At 45.2% G+C, this 12,214-nt stretch overlaps 1 protein-coding gene across 2 annotated transcripts in view; it reads left to right on the forward strand.

The window, feature by feature from the left end:
• The first annotated feature begins 6,738 nt into the window (after positions 1-6,738).
• The window catches only part of CORO1C (coronin 1C), a 75,515-nt gene continuing 70,039 nt past the window's right edge, over positions 6,739-12,214 (forward strand). The window contains exon 1 of one of the 2 annotated variants that reach the window (XM_082700026.1): positions 6,739-6,935. The gene's annotated coding sequence lies outside the window, so the exon portion shown is untranslated. Of the gene's footprint in view, positions 6,936-11,889; positions 12,067-12,214 lie in introns of those variants that run through there. The other variant, XM_082700027.1, reaches the window with a different exon arrangement.

Raw genomic sequence — 12,214 nt, forward strand, 5'->3', positions numbered from 1 at the left:
TTAGCAAATAGAATTCAGCGACATGTAAAAATAATTAAGCACCATGACCAAGTGGAATTTATTACAGGGATACAAGGCCAGGTCAGTATTCAAAAATCAGTCAGTGTAACCTGCCATGGTAATAGGCTAGAACAGAAAAATCATATCATCATATCATTTGATGTAAAGAAAACATTTGGCAATATTCAAACCTATTCATCATAAGAACTCTTTCAAAAAGTAAGAATAAAGGGGGAACTTTATTATTATCGAAAATAAACATTTATTATTAAAATACTAAACTAAACTTTCACAACTTGATGAAGAGTCTGTACAAAGAAAATCTATAGCTAATATCACAGTTCATGAAGGAAGACTAAAGGCTTCTGCCCTGAAGTCAGGAATAAGGCAAGGATGTTTGCTCTTACTATTTAGTCAACATAGTACTAGAAGTTCTAGCCAGTGCAATAAGGCAAGAAAGGGGAATAAAGGCATAAAGATCAGAGAAGAAAAAATAAAACTATCCCTCTTCATAGATGACATGATGGTCTGCATAGAAAATCCCAAGGAATCTACAAAACACTTCCTGGAACTAATAAGTGAGTTCAACAAAATTGCAGGATACAAGTTAAACATACCAAAAAAAAAAAAAAAAAAGAGTTGTATTTCAATACCCTACTAAGGAACTCATAGACACTGAAATTTAAAAATACAATGCTATTTATAATCATAAAAAATAACTTAGGTGTAAATCTCACAAAACATGTACAGGGTTTATGAACTAAAATCACACAACACAATAAAAGAAATCATATGATATTATGGATTGAAAAATAGTATAGTAAAGCTGCTGTCACTTCTTCCCAAACTGATATATGGGTTTAACAATTCCTATAAAATCTCAGATTTTTTGTGCAGATGTAAACAAGATTATTCTAAAATCTATATGGAAAGGCAGTGAAATTAGAATAACTAAAACATTTCTTAAAAAGAATAAAGCGGGGGGCATCTGAGTGACTCAGTCAGTTAGGCATCTGCCTGTGGCTCAGGTCATGATCCTGGGGTTCTAGGATTAAGTCCCACATTGGGCTCCCTCCTCGGTGGGGAGCCTGCTTCTCCCTTTCCCTCTGCTGCTCCCCCTGCTTGTGGTCTCTCACTCTCTCTGTCAAATAAATAAATAAAATCTTAAAAAAAATTTTTATTCAACAAAATTATACTTGGCTGGCTCAGTGAGAAGGGCATGTGACTCTTGATCTCTGGGTGGTGAGTTTGAGCCCTGCATTAGGTATAAGGATTACTAAAAATAACTAAATAAACTTAAAAAAAGAATAATTTGACATGGAACATGGAATTCTTAGATTTAATACCAAAAATATGATCCAAAAAAGGAAAATCAACAAACTGAATAACAAAATTAAAAATATTTTCTCCACAAAAGACTATATTAAGGGGATGAAAAAAATACTACCTACTGGGAAAAAATTTTGGAAACCACATATTCAAAAGAGGATTAGTATGTAGAACATAAAAAGAACTCTCAAACTTAACAGTCAAAACACAAAAGTCTCAGTAAAAAAAATGGGCAAAAGAGAAGAAGAGAGAAATGGATGGTAACTAAGCATATGAAAAGATTTCAGGGGTGCCTGGGTGGCTCAGTCAGCTAAGCATCCAACTCAGTTTTGGCTCAGGTCATGATCTCAGAGTCGTGAGATCAAACCCCACATCTGGCTCCGTGCTCAGCAAGGAGTCTGTTTCCCTCCTCTGCTACTTGCCCCCCATCCTCTTTGCTTGCTCTTTCTCTTTCTCTCAAAATAAATAAAATAAAATCTCTTGTGTGTGTGTGTGTGTGTGTGTGTGTGTTTTTAAGAGATTATTTATTTATTTGACAGAGAGAGACACAGCGAGGGAGGGAACACAAACAGGGGAAGTGGGAGAAGGAGAAGCAGGCTCCCCACTGAGCCGAGAGCCCAATGTGGGGCTCAATCCCAGGACGCTGAGGTCAGGACCCAAGCTGAAGGCAGATGCTTAATGACTGAGTCACCCAGGGACCCCTCTTTTTTTTTTTTTTTTTAATAAATGAAAGATTTCAACATTGTTACCCACCGGAGAAATGCAAATTAAAACCACAATGAGATACCACTATATATCCATAAGAATGGCTAAAATAAATAATAATGACAACACCAAATGCTGGTGAAGATGAGAGAAACTGGATCGTGTATGGATTTCTGTTGTTTTTTTTTTTTTTAAGATTTTATTTATTTACTTGACAGATATCACAAGTAGGCAGAGAGAAAGAGAGACAGAGAGGGAAGCAGGCTCCCTGCTGAGCAGAGAGCCTGATGTGGGGCTTGATCCCAGGACACTGGGATTATGACCTGAGCCAAAGGCAGAGGCTTTAACCCACTGAGCCATCCAGGCACCCCTGGATTTCTGTTTGATAGGGGTATAAAACTGTTCAGCCACTCTGGGGAATAGTCTGAAAGTTTCTTAAAATACTAAACATACAATTATCATACGACCCAACCATGGTACTATGTGGCAAATATTTTTTTTCATAGAGAAATAAAAATTTATGTTTACACAAAAACCTGAACAAGTGTCTATAGTGTTTATAGCAGCTTTTGGGGTAAGAATCTGCTCCAAACTGGAAACAACCCAGGTATCCTTCACGTAACAAACAGTTAAACGGGGAAATAGCCATACCATGGAATACCACTGGGAAGGAATAACGAACAAAGTACTCATATGTGTAACAACCTAGGTACATCCCCAGGAATTTATACTGATTGATAACAACAACAACAGTCCCAAAGATTGCATACTATATCATTTCATTTGTCATTCTTGAAATGATGGAATTAGAGAAATTGGGAACAGAGGAGTGGTTGCTTGCCAGGAGTTAAGGAGGAGGCGGTTAGGCAGGAAGTGGGTGTGGCCATGAAACGTGGGTGTGGCCATGAAACAGGGCTGTGATTTTGTGATTTTGGTGATGTTCTGTCTCTTGACTGTATCAGTGTAGACGTCCGGGTTATACTGTACTATCATTTTATAAGACGTTACCACTGGGGGGAACTGGGTAAAGGGTACATAGGATCTCTTTGTATTATTTCTTACGCTTGCATGTGAATCTACAGTTATTTCAAAATAAAAAATTAATTTAAAAAAAGGCAATCCAGGGGCACCTGGGTGGCTCAGTTCGCTGCACGTCTGCCTTTAGCTCTGGTTATGGTCCCGGTGTCCTAGGATCGAGCCCCAAGCTGGGCTCCTTGCTCAGTGGGGAGCATGCTTCTCTCTCTCCCTCTGCCTACTGCTCCCCTTGCTGTGCTTGCTCTCTCTGTCAAATAAATAAAATCTTTTCTAAAATCTTAAAAAATAAAATAAAATAAAAAAGGCAATCCATCTGTAGACACTCATTTCCAGCTCCTAATCTGCAGAAAGATACTCAAAGCAGGGAGAATGGAGATTTATTTTTTTTTCTTTTTTTCTTTTTTAAAGATTTTATTTATTTATTTGAGAGAGAGAGACAGTGAGAGAGAGCATGAGCGAGGAGAAGGTCAGAGGGAGAAGCAGACTCCCCATGGAGCTGGGAACCTGATGTGGGATTCGATCCTGGGACTCCGGGATCATGACCTGAGCCGAAGGCAGTCGTCCAACCAACTGAGCCACCCAGGCATCCCGAGAATGGAGATTTATTGATGTAGCATGAATTTTAATATTCTCTGAGCTTTGCCCTCTTCTGTCACTCAATTAGGGGTCTTGCCTGCTGAGATTACTCTAGAGGTTTCTAGTCTCTCATGTATTTAATATTATTATTTGTTAATGCTTCCACTGGGCTAATTCACTCAGCTTCCAGGTTGCCTGGGCAACCCAAGACTAATGTCCCCATTTGGTACAAAGAGAAACCAGAAACATGAAGTGCTGAGGAGCTCCAAATGCAGGCTTCCTAATCCTTTATTCTGCATACATGAGCGGGCGCACCTGTGGTGTGTAGCATTTGGAATCACTCTTATTTTTGCTGATCATTCAATTCCCCTTCATCTAGCACATGTCTTAGGTCATTTCAGTAACTACTGCAAAAGACTCTAAAACCCAGCATCTCACCTTGGACTGGAGTCCCTTCATTTAAGGGCCAGCTCAGGCAGAGCCAAGATTACCTTCAGACTCACAGTGACTTTGCTGTGAATTTAAGAACAGTGAGATGCTGGGTTTTCTCCGGGCAAAGGGTTGCACAATCTTCCTGCTCTTTCTGGGAGTAGCAGCTCTCAGCTGACCACATCCAGGGCAGGTGTGGGGTGGGGTGGTGAGATGGCCTTGTTTCTTGTGTAAGAATCACCACTCCCAACCCAGGGATAAAACTAGGAATTGAAACAGGCACCCGGAAGGCAAAGGCCTCGGGAACTTTCTTTCTCAGTGTAGTCCAGTCCTCTCTGGTACTGTCATCTGGGGGAAATTGGTGTCATGGAAAATTTTTCTTCTGATTTCATCATTGAGAAAACTGGGCTAAGTGAATCAACAAGTTTTAAACAGCTGCGTGTGACAGGCACTGTGCAGGACGCTTTGCTGTGCCTTAATTCACTGAATCTAGATCTTTGATCTTTAAAACCCCACCCCGAAGTAAGCATTTGGATGAACCCCACCATATAGATAAAGAGAGTAAGGCCAGAGAGGGGAAAATGACTTGCCCAAGGTCACAAGGTGGGTACGTAGAGGAGCTTGAAGCTAAGGCCAAGGCCACCAGGATCCAAAGTCACTGTTTTTTCTATTCTTTCTTGTTGCCATAGAGGCAGTTTAATGGACTAAACCACAGAGGGTCCAGAGTTCTGCCATTAGAGGGATATGGCTTTTATCTTTAGCTCTGCCTGGCTCAAGTTGTGTGACCTTGAGCAATTAATTTCTTATTTTCTTCATCTTTATAGATGGGAATTAAGAATCATTTCTGCAGGGACACCTTGGTGGCTCGGTTAGGCATCTGCCTTTGCCTCAGGTCCTGATTTGGGGGTCCCAGGGATCGAGCCCCGAATCGTCATCTACATGCTTAGTGGGGAGTCTGCTCAAATTAATAAATGAGTTCTTAAGAAAAAAAGAATTGTTTTTGTAGCCATTGGATTGTTGGAGGAACTTCAGGAGATTTTGTGTTCAAAGCACTCATATAGTGCCTGACAAATGTAAGTGATGTTCAATGTAAGCAATGATCTGTTCCCAAAGAGTAAGTTAGTTTGGTTCCCGGCTCCTTCGCAAAGCACTTGCATCAACCTTCATTTCCCCCCAAACCACTCAGAGCTCTGCTGCTAACAATGCCCTTGTTTCACTAAAAATAGGAATCATGATAACAGCCAATGGTTTCTGTGCATGGCCAAATGCCTGGGTGCTTCCCCAACTTCATCTCATTTAAATGACGTGAGCAGCTATGTCTTGCTGTGGAAGGGGTGCTCCTGTGAGTGGCTGCTTGAAGGCAAAAGGAAACTCGCCCCCCCCCCCAACTTGGCCGAGGCCGGGCAGTGGTAGCATCATTTGCTGAGGGCTCATTACAAGTTAGTCAGCCTCCTAAGTGCATTACTTAGCTAATGGAATCCTTCCAGAAGTGGCCGCCACAATCCCTATGTTACTGATGAAGAAACTGAGGCCTAGAGAGGATCAGTAAGTTGCTGTTATACTTCTTTTGGTTTAGGTGGACCATAATTTACCTAACACATATTTCTGAGGCTAATGCTTAGGATGAAAAATGCGAAGATGCTTGCTTTAGGAAGCAGCCATCCCTCGGCAGGCCTGCTTTGTTCATTCAGTTCCAAATTTCGGTAGTTCCGAACCTGGTTATTTCTGAAAGGGGCTCTGGCGAATAATAGGACAAGTTTTCTCTAAAGATCAGGAAATTCTGGACTGAAGAGGTGAAGGGAACTGACCCAGGACACAGTCTGATAGCAGCAAAGTTTGGGACTTGAATCAGCTGCACTTTGGCCTGGGCGGCCCAGTTACTGAGCAAACGGGTGAGGGACTTTGGCCGGCAAAAGAAGGGAAGAACCTGTTCCTCACCTGCGAAATAGGGTCAAGACTGGACCTCCTTGGGGAGTGGTGTGGCCCAGCCCAGGGACAGCCACCCTGTGCTAGGAATGCGACAATAGAAAGTGAAGGGACGGGTGGAACGCTAGCAGTCCCCAGAGGTGGTGGTGGGAGGGTGTGATGGGAACGGGGGCGGAACTTTGGCTCGCAAAGGCGGGAGTTGGAGAATTCGGGGCGGGGCTTGGAGAGTCAAGGCTTAGATAGGCAGTGGGCGGGGCTTGTGATGCCGAGAATGGGGTTGGGTCCGTGGGTGGGGCTTCTAGCAGCGGGGCGGGGTTTTGTGGCGCCCTTGGGCCAGTTCGGACGCAGTGGGAGGGGAGGCAGGTTTAGAGAGCCAGGAGGCCTACTAAGGTTTGGATGGGGCAGTGGGCGGGCTCAGGGGAACTGATGTTCCAGTTTTGAGGGGGTCTGGAAGAATCTTTGAGGATCCGGGGGATGTGGCCCTACAGAGCCAAGGCGGGCCAGTGGGCGGAGCTCCCGGTGCTGAGGAGCAGAGGGCGTGGCTAGGGAGCGCCCATGGGCGTGGCCCTCTGGCTTGTTGACTAGTAGGCGGTGCGTGTGCTTGGGTACCGCCTTCCTCCGCAGCCCACCGGCATTCCTCGGCGCGACCACAGGGGGCGCTAACGAGAGTGGGGCGTGGAACCAGGGGTGGGAAGTAGGCTTTCCCTCCCGGAAGTGGGCGTGACGGACCGAGCCCTAGGGCCTTTTGGTTGGGCGCGGCGCGGGGCGGGGGCGGGGTCTGCGTGCGGCGGCTGTGGCGGCGGCGGCTGCCCGCGCCCCTCCCCCGCGCGGCGCTCAGTGCCAGGCGGGAGGCGGCAGCGGTTAGAGGCTTCGCCCGGCTTTGCAGCGGGGACTTCGGCGGCGGCGGCGGCGGCGCCTCAGGCATCTCGGCCCTGGTGAGCAGCGCGCGCCTTGCGGGGCCGCTCGGGAGCGAGCTGGCGGGCCGACCGGTCCTCTCCGCATGTGCCGGCGCCGGCTGACAGGACCCGGCAGGGCGTGGAGCAGGGCCCAGTGGAGGGGAGTGGGCTCTAGTGGGCGCGCGGGGCGCAGACCCTTGGGCCGCCTCCCCCTCCACGGCCGGTGTGCGGCGGGTTGGAGCAGGGGCTGCTGCCGGAGGTTCGGGACGGAACCGCTTGGCCTTGGGAGGGTGAACCGGGATCCCTGTGGGGAGGAGGCTGCCCAGGGGCGGCTTTCGGAGGTCCAGACGCCTCCCGCCGGGGTGAACAACCCCGGGTCGGGTGGGGAGGAGCTGTCTGAGGAAGGGTTTTAGGGATTGGGGACCCGCCTGGCTGGGTGGGGTCTGGGGTGGGGAGGGGCTGTTCGGGGTTAGGGCGCCGAGTCGGGGGGCGCCGGGCCTGGGGGCGGGGTTTGAGTCGCCCCAGGGAGCGAGTGGGTGGGGGGCCAGGGGACGGGCTCACGTGGGGCCAGGGCGAGCTGGGGCCCTGCGTGGGAGGGGCGAGGGCGGCGGTCTAGCCTGAGGGTGGCTGGCTGTGGGTGCGAGGCCGGCTCCGGGTCCTAAAGATCTAGCTCTGGGGTCGGGAAGGGCAGGGCTCGGCTAGAACTGGAGTAATGTGGTCAGGGGCGGCTTGGGCGAGCGAGGAGCCGAGCGGTGGGGAGTGGCGGGCTGGGAGGGCCAGGGCTGGCGTCGGGGCGGGGGGCGGTTGTTGGGAGAGGAAGAGCGGAGCCGGAACGCTGCAGGGTCGGGGGACTGGAGCGTCGGAGTGAACCGGGTCATTCAGAGATGTGCTCCCCTAATAGCGGAGCAGCTGGAGAGGGACGCAGTCAAAAGGAGCGAGGTGCAGGTGGGGCTCCGTTGCGCCTAAATGACTGGGGATGAGGTCAGATGTAGAGGGTGGAAATGCAGGAACCCAGCTCTCCCGCCCGTCCACACCGGCGCGCACACACCCGCTCTCGGTCTCTCAAATGATTTGAATGTGTTGGGGGAAGTGGCAGGCTGCTGGGGAGAGCCGAGAAGAAAGGGGCTTCCTCTTGGAGGGAGGCGCTGGCCCTGCCGTCCTTTTTTGGGAGTGTTCAAAGGGTTTTGATCGCTGGAAAAGGAAACGTAGGCTTTACTGCATCGTGGTTTAGACTCACATCCTATATTTGGCCTTAATGTAGGCTGCCCTTGTTTTGTGGCGTCTGAAGTACTTGCTCTACATGTTGCTAACGTGGAATTCTGGGTGAGAAGCAAATTGCAAGTTGTTCATCTCCCCCAGGATAGGAAGATACAAAGGCCTTTCTTTCCTATAAGACATTTAAACAGAATTGGATGTTAGTGTTTTTAAACTGGTACTGAATGGCCAATGTCTTTACTTTTGGTAATAGTTATTACAAAATATTAGGCCCTTTTATCGCAACCATTCTGCCTGGGATTACATTCTAAAACAGTACTTGTAGGGCTCTTAGTCACTCTATATAATAATGCATTTCATTGTCCTTATCTGGCAGAATTCTCTCCAAACACCAGGGCTTGGTAGAATAGACAAAAACATGATTAAGTATAAGCAGTTGCTTTGTACCGTCTGTTCATTTGTGAAGGCAAGTAGATATCTGTTTATATATCTTCACTTTCTGCATTCCCTGTAAAACTGAAGAAATGGGAAAAATCTGTTTTGGCCTTGATTTTGTATATTTCAGAAAACTAACTTAAGGGAAGTCATTTTTTATATTTTATTTTTATTTTTTTGAGTGGAAATACACTTCAGAGACAGTGTTTGGTTGTGAAGTCTAGTTAGTAACCCTTGGGTCTGAGAGGTTGCATAACTACTTGGGGGGAAGTAAAATAAAACTGGGAATTCTGTTCAATGTTAGGCCTCCATGACATGCACTGTTTTGTGGTAGGTGATAGTCATGTGTACTGAGGATTGAACAAAGATTGGTATAAAGGTCGGGTACACACCTTTTTGACAAATGCAGAATGTGCTTTGTCCATATTTATTTTTGATTATTTGTGGAAGGTACATTGAAGCCTGTTGAATTTTAATAGACACATAGCAGTGAGCTATCACACTGCACACAGTATTGAATTTTTCATGTTCACTTGTTACTTTGCTTGCAGATTGTGCTAATTAGCATTTATGTCTATTACTTTACATAGTTCAGGATTAGGTTCAGGGTGGCACATAGTACTTTTTAAACACCCTTGGATTTTTTGATTTACATTTTATGTTTAATACACCTGTCACTTTTGGGACCTACTCCAACCATGAGGAAGAGAGTCACTCCGGTGTGTGAAATGGAATGTTCAAAAGGATGAATTATCAGCTCTCAGTTATGTAACTGGAATGGCAAATTATTTAATACTTTGATTTGTCACAAACTGGTGCTTTAGAAACTTTTTTTTTTTTTTTTAAGATTGTATTTATTTGTCAGAGAGAAAAAAGAGGGAGAGAGCGCACATGCAGGGGAAGCAGCAGGCAGAGGGTAAAGCAGGCTCCCCACGAAGCAGGAAACCAGACTTGGGGCTCAATCCCTGGATCCCCGGATCATGATCTGAGCCGAACACAGACTTTCAAATGATTAAGCCACTGAGGCGCCCCTAGAAACAGATATTATTAACTGGGCTGTTTTGCCTTTGACTTTCTCAGAGGTGGAACAGTAATAAATTTATTTGGGTGCCTCTTTTCTATGCAGGATACAAATCCATGTTTGTTTTCCATTTGGTGACTTCCCTGTGTTACTCTGTTTCTGAGTTATAAAAACTCTTTTTCGTACTTCTCTGTCTTTTTCAACTTAAGATGTCTTTTCTGTATTAAAACATGGAAATCCTCATGAATATTTCAGTATGACCTAGTACCTAGAATCTTAAGTAATAGAATCTCTCTGGGTTTTCTTTGCCCTAGTTTGGATCCTTTAAAATGAGTGAACAAAGTTCTTTATAATTCCTTTTTGAGAGCTTATTTGTATTTCAGTAATACATAATGGAATCTTTTTTTGTTTTGTAACTTCTTTTTGAGCTATAATTCACATACCATACAGTTCACCTGTCTAAAGTGGTTTTTATTATAGTCACAGAATTGTGCAGTCATCACCGTAGTGTTAGAGCATGTTCATTAGTCCAAAAAGAAACCCATACCTATTAGTGGTCCTCCAGCCCTGCTGTTCTCCTCCCTCCCCTGCCCTAGGCGGCCACTAATCTATTTTCTGTCCCTGGATTTGCGTATTTTGGACATTTCATATAAATGGGATAATTCAGTATGGGGTCTTTTGTGTCTCTTATTAAGTATAAGGGTTTTCAAGGTTCATTTATGTTGTAGCATGTATCAGTACTATATACATATATATATATGTATATATATATATATATTTTGAAGATTTTATTTATTTATTTGACAGAGAGAGAGATCACAAGTAGGCAGAGAGGCAAGCAGAGAGAGAGAGGGAAGCAGAGAGCCCGATGCGGGACTCGATCCCCGGACCCTGAGATCACGACCCGAGCTGAAGGCAGCGGCCCAAACCACTGACCCACCCAGGTGCCCCAGTACTATATATATATATTTTTAACGGTCGAATAATACTCCACTGTGTGGATATGCCATATTTTGTTTATCCATTCATTGGTTGTTGGTTGTTTGGGTCTTTACCCCTTTTGGCTGTTATGCATAATGCTGCTATGAACATTCCTGTACAAGTTTCTATGTGGACTTGTTTTCATTTCTCTTGGGACTTGCTGGGTCATATTGGTTACTCTGTGTTTAACTGTTAGAGGAACTGCCAGACTGTTTTCCAAAGCAACTGCATCATTTTACAATTCCGCCAGCATTGTATAAAGGTTTCGGTTTCTCCTCATCCTTGTCAACAATGTTACTCTCTTACTTTTTGACTCTAGCCATCCTAGTGGGTGTGAAGCAGTATATCATTGTGATTTTGATTTGCATTTCCCTGATGGCAAATGATGTCCTGCATCTTCTGAAGTAATTAGCAGACAATTGAATATTTTCTCTGGAGGAATCTTTATGTAGATGCTTTTCTTATTTTTAAATTGGATTATCCTCTTATTACGAGTTATTTATATATTCCAGTTACATAATATCTTATCAGATGTTTGATTTGCAGAATTTCTCTCTGATTCTGTGAGGTGCTGTTTTGCTTTCTTGAGGGTGCCCTTTGAAGCACAGAAGTTTTTAATTTTGGTAAAGTCCCAATTTATGCGCAATGGAGGCAGTTGATAATGGAGTTAGAAGTTACTTAAACCTTGGGCCCCTGGGTGGCTCATTTGGTTAAGTATTTGCCTTTGACTCAGGTCCTGATCTCAGGGTCCTGGGATTGAGCCCCTCATCAGGCTCCTGCTCAGTGGGGAACCTGCTTCTCTACCCCCACCCCCATCTCTCCCTCTGTGCTCTCTTGCTGTCTCTCAAATAAATCTGTTTTCTTTTCTTTTTTTTTTTTTTTTAACTTACTTGACCTTAAGTCACATCCCCATCAGTATTTTGGTTCTATAAATTAAAAACCAAATGTGAAAGTGTTAGGAAATGATTTAAATTAGTTCTGTATCATAAAGGGTTCATCAGGAACATGTCATTCCCCTCTTTAAATCCTCTGGTGGCCTTCCACCTCCTGTCTGTGGTTAAACTTCAAGGCTTCTTCCTGTGGCTGTGTGTGGATCAGGGTGTCTCTGATTTCGGCCTGCCTCCCCTCTTGCTATTCTCCTTCCTATGTTTTCATCTCTGTTGGCCGCTTCCTGAAACTTCTCAGGCTTCAGACCATCTTGTGATGAACTTAACCACTCCGCCCCAATCTTCTGAATCCCAGTTGTCCTTTGGGATCCTTCATGAAACTTTCCTCAACCCTGTGGGCAGACATTGTCCCTGTCTTCACACATCAGACGTTCATCACTACTGTCTGCTGCAGGGAACTGGACCTGAACTTGAGTTTACTGTCTGAAAGCACCTTCCATAGAAGCCAGAATATGAGAGAGAGGTACCTGACAAGTTATACCAAGATTCCCTTGCTCACAGTGTGGTCTCAGGTGCTTTTGGATTATTTGCTGAATGAAGGATTATTGAAGTTAATTGGAAATATCTTGAGGTCAGTGGGTTTCTCTTTTGATTATTACATCTCTGTTGCCTGTGTAAAGTAACACAAAGTACAGGGGTATTCCCCCCTGTCTTTCTGGCACCCAAATCCACCTCTTGCCAAAAAATTGCTCAGATGTAAAACCAAGCATTTGAAACAT

Source organism: Mustela nivalis, assembly GCF_964662115.1.
Source record: "Mustela nivalis genome assembly, chromosome: 14".
NCBI lineage: Eukaryota > Metazoa > Chordata > Mammalia > Carnivora > Mustelidae > Mustela > Mustela nivalis.